Source organism: Astatotilapia calliptera, chromosome 23 (genome assembly GCF_900246225.1).
Source record: "Astatotilapia calliptera chromosome 23, fAstCal1.2, whole genome shotgun sequence".
In the NCBI taxonomy this organism is placed as follows: domain Eukaryota; kingdom Metazoa; phylum Chordata; class Actinopteri; order Cichliformes; family Cichlidae; genus Astatotilapia; species Astatotilapia calliptera.
The window spans coordinates 25,132,958-25,139,576 of record NC_039323.1 but is presented as its reverse complement, the minus strand read 5'-3'; positions in this window follow the sequence as shown (position 1 = coordinate 25,139,576).

The window sequence follows — 6,619 nt, the reverse complement described above, 5'->3', positions numbered from 1 at the left end:
TATGCCAAAATTATCAAAAAATTATGCAAACACACCACAAAGAGAAAAACAAATCCATCACAAAAGCCACAAAAAGCTAAAAAAAAATCTCAAGAAAACCCCCCAAAAATGATGGCAAAGATTTACAATGTGAAAGAACAGATACAAAATCACTTCAAAGGATCAGACTGATGCTAAAATGAAAGAAAAAGAAACCAGAATTACATCAAAAAGATGGAAAAGATTCACAGTCTGCAAAGATATCAAAAGGTAACATAAAAACATACCACAAGAAGCAACTGTAAAAAAAGTTACACCACAGTTACAAAAAAATCCACACAAAAAGACTGAGACAAAAATAAAACTAGCCACAAAAAGCTGCAAAACAACCGCTGAAAGACCCTTAATGGTAGAAAATGATTACAGCAAGTTATCAAATAATCACAAAGAATGAAACAGTCAACCCAGAGAAATAGAAAACAATTGCCAAAAGGAGACACAATCAATCCCAAAGACACAAAATGACCACAAAAAGTGCAAAACAACAGCCATATATTCTAAAATAAAACTTTTAATGAACATAAAAAAGACGTAAAACAGTCACATGGAGATGGAGAAAAGATGCCGAGTCCCGACAAACAAAAATAAAATAAAAGAATACCAGGGGCACAAAAAACAAACCCAAGAAAGAGTAACTAAGTAAAAGTAACATTTATTAGAAAGCACGTTTTAAGACAGGAATCTGTTACAAAGTGCTTTACAGGAATAATATAAAAACATAAAGACACAAAACAATCTGAAATGAATTTAAAATGGAAAAAAGAGACGTAGCCACAAACAACCACAAAACACAGAAGAAAATAAAAAAGTAAAACTGCTTTTAAAAAACTGTAAATTGTCAGGAAACATCGCTGAACTGATGCAAAAAAGCCACATAGTGCAGAGTTTACTGTGGAAAAAGTGAAGTGAAAACATTAGGGTTTTTTTTTTTAACTTCCTTACTTATTTACTCATTTATTTATTTTTAGGAAAAACTTTCAACATAAAGTCATCTAAAGTGTGGGGAAAACTACATGCAGCTGACAGACTGAGAGCTGACTGCCTGCTGCTTGGATTGCTCGTCAAAGAAACTGATGTTTGTGGCTCACACTGCCCTCCAGAGGTGACAACCAGGAATTACAGCCTTTACTTTAAGTTTGTACTAGAGCAAAAGATGTCATTTACGGAGCATTATAATCAGGCGTTTGAGCTCAGATGTCAGAGGCTGTCTGCTGTAAACATATCAGATCCCAGAAAGTAAAAACTAATTTAAAAACTACAAATAACTGATATCCTTCAGGGAAAAACTTAAACCTTTAGCTTAATTGTGTGTTAATCCCACGTTCTGGTTGGCTGCCAGGCTGTGACTCAGCGGCCTGATGAAGCCCAATGGGAGGTGCTGACCATAGACTCCTCAGCTTTTCACACAACACCGTCTCCTGGGAGGAAAAATGCTACTAAACACTGGAGAGAGACAGAGAGAAAGAGGCTGATCTGCTGAGGGTTTGCTCTCATTCTATAGACCAGACACTGGGATAAAAACAGTGTCAGCAGCCGAAGAATGCATTACAGTATCTGACATACTTTCACCTGGTCGTGCACATGTGTAAATCATCACAGGGACACGCTGAGGACGTTTAACACCTTCCTTCCTGGATTTAATGTCTTAGATCATAAATCAATGTAGAATAAAACATATAAAACTACCAAATGATGGATTATATGGACACGCATATGACTGAATAAAGGCTAATTCTTTGCTTTAACTCTAGTGGGCGAGGATCCGTATATGAGAACCTACATGGACATCTAACTTGGTCTCCCCATGCCTCACTGTGATGTTGTAGATTTCAGGTCATAAAACTGATTAGTAGTTTTTATAATACTTAAATTACATATACTGCATATATAAAGTTGTAAAATGATTTAGCAGAGGCAGGGACGAGTAGACAAGAGACAAACTATTTGCAAGGAGTTTAAAGGATGTTAAAGATGGAGCTGCCAGGCAGAAGGAAAAGAGGAAGATTCATGAATGTAATGAAGGAGGACATGGAGAAGACAAGAGGAAGGAAATTAAATTTTTTTCCAAAGTTTAATAATAAAATTTTATTTTATTAGTGTTGAATTATATATTTTTTATATCTAATTTACAAAACCTTTGTTTGGCCCTCATTTAACTCCATACAAGTCAAGGTAAGTATTAACAACATTCGTCCCAGACTGCTTTTACAGACTGTTGTTAAAAGAAGAGGGGATGCTACACATGACCTGTCATTACATTTAATATGAGCTAATATTAGTTTTAAAACAGCACATTGTCTCAGTTTAAAAATGGTAGTTTTCAGATTTTCTTGTGAATAAAATATGAATTTGTGAGATCTAAATATTTTTTCATTCAATTTTTTTTTTAATTTACACAAGGGTTGTAAATAAAAGCAATGACATCAACACTGTGGCTTGAAAAACTATGATTCTGTTAGTAGCCTATTACTAATAGAGAGGATTATTGATTATTGATTATTGATATAGTTTCTACATGATACAGTTGACTTGTCGAGTTCCACCTTCTTGTGGATTATTAATGATATTGTATGTAAAGCTAGAAGAGTGAACAATAGCTGATCTTGCTCAGTAGTTGTTCCCAAGACATGACTGGAAAGGTAATCATTGTTCAGCAAGTGAACCACACTCATGCTCAGCTGCTTCTCCTCAAACACAAAGACAGACTTATCATCTGAATGATGCACAGCCACCACAGGACAACCCCAAAGTCAGACACCTTATATATTAGTTTACTTACTAGCACCTTTGGACTAACCAAAAACACCAGACAAGGCTTGAGAAGTTGGCTGTTGTTGGTGCACGACTACTGGGACACGCTATGAAGAAGCTTCTTGGATGAGACGTGAAACTTCATCAGCAAATTTAAAGAAGGCCAGTCGCTTTCTTTCCAAGCTAATGAACCTACCTTCGAGTACTGTGAATCTGCATAGATGTAACCTTCTACTCCCTGAAATAACTGAGCCCAAGTATTTCAGAAAAATATCCAAAAAAATATGGGATGAAAACAGGCTAGCATTTTGATTTTCTTGATCTAAAGTATGAGTCAAAACCACAGATTGCTCAACATTATGACTTGGTATGTCTCAGGAGGACGTCTCACTCTGACAGCAAAAGGCAGACAGATTTTAAAAAAAAATGAAGACAGAGAGAGACATGATTGATGGTGCTGCCTCGCCAGACCCTGTGAGTCCGGTTTCCAGCATGTTTGGCCGATTCTCGGCTAGCTTCTTTGCACAGAGTTTCAGTGTTTGAAGCGAACAATGAAACAGTCTGTCGACGTCCGCGTGAGGAGTGTATTTATCATCAAACAAAGACACGGTTTATCATGTAATAAACGGCTCTGTTCTCCATTACTGGAAACACAAAGAGTGAAGGGAGGTCAGAGGTCAGATCGGGCGCTGGAGGAAGTCATCTGGGGAATTCAGCACATTGTAGAGATGACTGCCTCATAATATCATCTGCACAAATCACACCTGTTTTTTCATGGTGATTACAAACGCCTGTGTGAAGGTTTGTTTTACAGCTAAACGGAGAAAAATGTGACTCGGCCTACTCCATCCAGTGACCTTGAATACTACGCCGTAATCTCACAGGACTATTCAAACAATCCATTAAAAGTGTGAACTGAAGGATGTTACATCTTTTATTTTGTTGCTTTCCTTTACAATTTCTGAATCTTGTTTTCTTTAAATTGAGGAAATATTCTTGTAGGAGCAATTTTTTGGTTTGAATTCAAGGACCACCCTTTAATAGTTAATCCTGACTCTAAAGCAAGAGCTCCAGATGTGATTGACCATGTGCTCTAATGTAGAAGGATTCTAACTTTGGTTGAACAGACAAAAGCCCCCATTACACATGGCTGCAGCCACAGAAATGGACAGCTGGAGACCCTCCACCTGTGGTGCATGTGTAGTTGTTGCTACATCAGCTACATGGAAGTCCGTACTTGAAAACTGTATTGAATGCAGAAGTGCTTGACTGACTTACAGGGGGCACAAAACAATGTTTGTACTTAGGCAGTGTAGCCCACACAAGCAGAAACTACAAGATGTTAGTTAGTTAAATACTAGCACTTATTATTTAATTATCTATGCAATCAATTTGTGGATAGTTTACCAGTCTGCTTATTTTTATACTAGAGCCATCGGAGCTAACTGGCCTCATGGATCCAGGTAAAAATGTAACTTTTTCCAGCATTAACCACCAAAATCACTGTGCAAGTTTTGATTTAATGCAGGTAAACTACCTGTTTAGGGATCAAATACATCTTTGAAGAACTGCTGCTGGCTTTGAACCAAAAGTGAGATATTAAAAAGGTTATTTCACACTTTAATCCACATAACCAGAAACAAGAGATTTTTATTTTAATTTAATCCTGGCTAAAACAAAATACCAACAGTCAAAACTATCCTTTTGTCAAGCAACTGTCAAAAACATACATTTCTGTAGTAGATAGTAATTTAATTTCTTATCTATTACTTTTGGCCATTGGTGAGGTCTTCAGGAGAAAAGCTTCAAAACTTAAAATATAACTAAATGAGAGTTAATCTAGAACATTACCTGACCTGCGGCAGGTTAGCTCTATAGCACACGTTACCATAGCAATATACCCCAGTAAGAAGGAACACATCTTGATAGTACTCAAAACCTTGGTTGACCTTGAATTGACCTGGACAGGATAAGATGAAACCCTGCTTTGCTTTACAGGTATGAGAAGCTTTCATAGTTAGGTGTTGTAATCTGTCTGGTTTGCCTGACCTTTGGTTCCTTGTAGCGCCAACAATCTGTTGTTGCTGGGAGGTCATTGTAGGAGCGTAACCTTAGAAATGGTTACCCATTGTTTGGAGCTGTTGGCCTAAATGGCAGAACACAAACTACTATCAGTTACACATCTAATGTTCTGGACTGTTTTGCACTTCTGACATATCTTCATATAAAGATGTGTAGGTGTGGTGCAAGTTTTGTTGACACTATAAGCTTTCTGTTTTAAGCTTGCTATCCAAGTGCTATCCAACTAATCATGCTTGGTTGGATGCAGCTAAGCCATTTTTGCAGAGATCATTGCTGGAATATAATGAAATTATGACCTTGATATGAAGACATGGGACAAGCCTGTTGGTACCATAAGCTTTGTGGTTTTCACTTGTAGTCTGAGTGCTATGGACCAATCACTGTTGGTTGCATGCAAGAAATCAAGTAATGTTCAAGAACACAATTATTAACAGAAGATTTATATATTTGTTACGTCCCAACGATGAAGGTCGAGGGGTGTGTGTGGGGACTGGTGACAAATAGGTCCAGAATGAAAGGAAAACAGACAGAGGTTTTTAGTAAATAAAATAGTTTTTATTATAGAAAATCTTAACGTAAAGAGCTAGCAACGCCGTTTTACCAACAACGCTACAAAAAAAGAAAAAAGGTCACAACAACAAAGAACCCAACAACCTAACAAAAAAACTCCACACCATGAAGAGGCACTTCCGGGGGCTCTTACTGGGCTATACTCCCCACTGCTTCCACAACTACACACCATAGGATCTCTTCCGACACCTAGGACACAATCTGTAGACACCAGAGAAAACCACCCTCCCACATCCAGTTCATCCCCAGCTTATATGACCTCAGAGAGGTGACTGCTGACTGGGCCCAGGTGGTAAATGAGGCCAATGAACAGCAGCTGTGTCCTGGGGAGAGAGAAGAGTGAGAGAGAGGTCGTGTCCAAATTCATGGGCTGCATCCTCCTGAGGCCGCATTTGTAGACCGATTACGTCACAGCGACGCACCGAAGGCTGTCCAAATTCGTAGACTCCTCCGAATGCAGCTGACAAATGCGTCCTCCTTTTCCCCGAATTTGAAGGATGGGTCGGGTGTGTCCTTCGTGGCCCACCATATCCCAGAATTCATAGCGCGGCCCAGCCAAACTCCAGTTTCCAACAATGGCGACCGCTACTAAGTTTTAAAATTACTCATCTTAATCTTTCTGCGTCACAAAATAAACTTTTAACATATTTTCAGGCGAGAAAGTAGCTGTGTAAACTTCAAATATCTGCTCGGTTTATCAAGATATCACATATTTGCAAAAGTGCGTCGACGTTTTCGGAGACGTCTGCTACCCACCAGCTCGATAGCTAGCCGGGAGCTCGAGGGTTACTGATGCGGCCGAGAACGGCACAACTCCCGGCACATCATTTTCAGATCACCGCGGACTTTCGCTGCTCGGGTTAAACGTAATATATAAGTCACTTAGACAACCTAAAAATGTTATTGTTGGGCTTTTTTCAGTGTTTTGTTTGTTTGTGAGTAAATCGGTTTGGCTGAGATTAAAATTATTAGATTAGATTAGATAAAATAAAACTTTATTAATTCCCCAGGTGGGTTCCTTCTTGGTTTTTACACAGCTGACTAAATGCCAAACAGAAAACTGATTAAACAGAAGTATGAGACGGCCGAGAATTACTCGTTACTTGAAAAAAGTAATCGGATTACAGTATTACTGCCCATCTCTGCTCAAGAAGCAATCCCACAGTTTAACCTGGAG